Here is a 723-nt window from a genome sequence, read left to right as displayed (position 1 = left end):
TTTCTGTTTCATTGTGGATTGACTTAGAAGCTTTGGTTTCAAGTTTCTCCCTTGGTCACTTAGTGCAGTTTCTCTGAAGACAGGCAGAAGGGAGTTCACATAGTAAATATTTTTGCAAACTCTCCTTTCCAAGTTTCTCAGACTGTCATAATGGCATACTTCAGGGCCCTACAGCTATTTTTAAGGAGGCCTGAAAGGACAGAATTTGTGAAGCAGAGAAACTCTCTGAGATGCCTTAATGAGGTACAAAAGGGACCTGAGAAAATAGGAACTTTACAACTCCTGATTCAGTGTAGCAGTGAAGAAAAGAGGATCTCCCTAGAGATGTAGCTCCCACTTGGATGAGACAAGGGTGCTCTTTGGCAAGTAGATCCAATGGGAATGCCACCGGATACCACTGCTCATCCTTCCTCTGTTCTTCTTCCCATCTTCCCCATGCTGGAGGTGGACACCCAGGGGGTGCTGGTACAGTCTACATGGCTTGAACTACAGTCAAACTGCTCTTTAGTGTTCCTCTGTACCTCAGTCCTTCCCTCCTAATGCTCGAGCTAGCAGAGTCAGGATACCTTAAAGCCTAGGGTATGTGCCACAGCCCTGAAACCACAGAGCTACTCCAGCTCAGTTTTCTGGCTCACTTGTACTCACCAGATCCTCAATGTGCCTCTTCCAGCTGTGTGGCAGACCCCACCAGCTGTGTTAACACTTCATGATGTTTTCAGAAGC

Source organism: Anas acuta, chromosome 3, assembly GCF_963932015.1.
Source record: "Anas acuta chromosome 3, bAnaAcu1.1, whole genome shotgun sequence".
In the NCBI taxonomy this organism is placed as follows: Eukaryota; Metazoa; Chordata; class Aves; order Anseriformes; family Anatidae; genus Anas; species Anas acuta.
Note: the sequence above shows the minus strand (reverse complement) of the source record.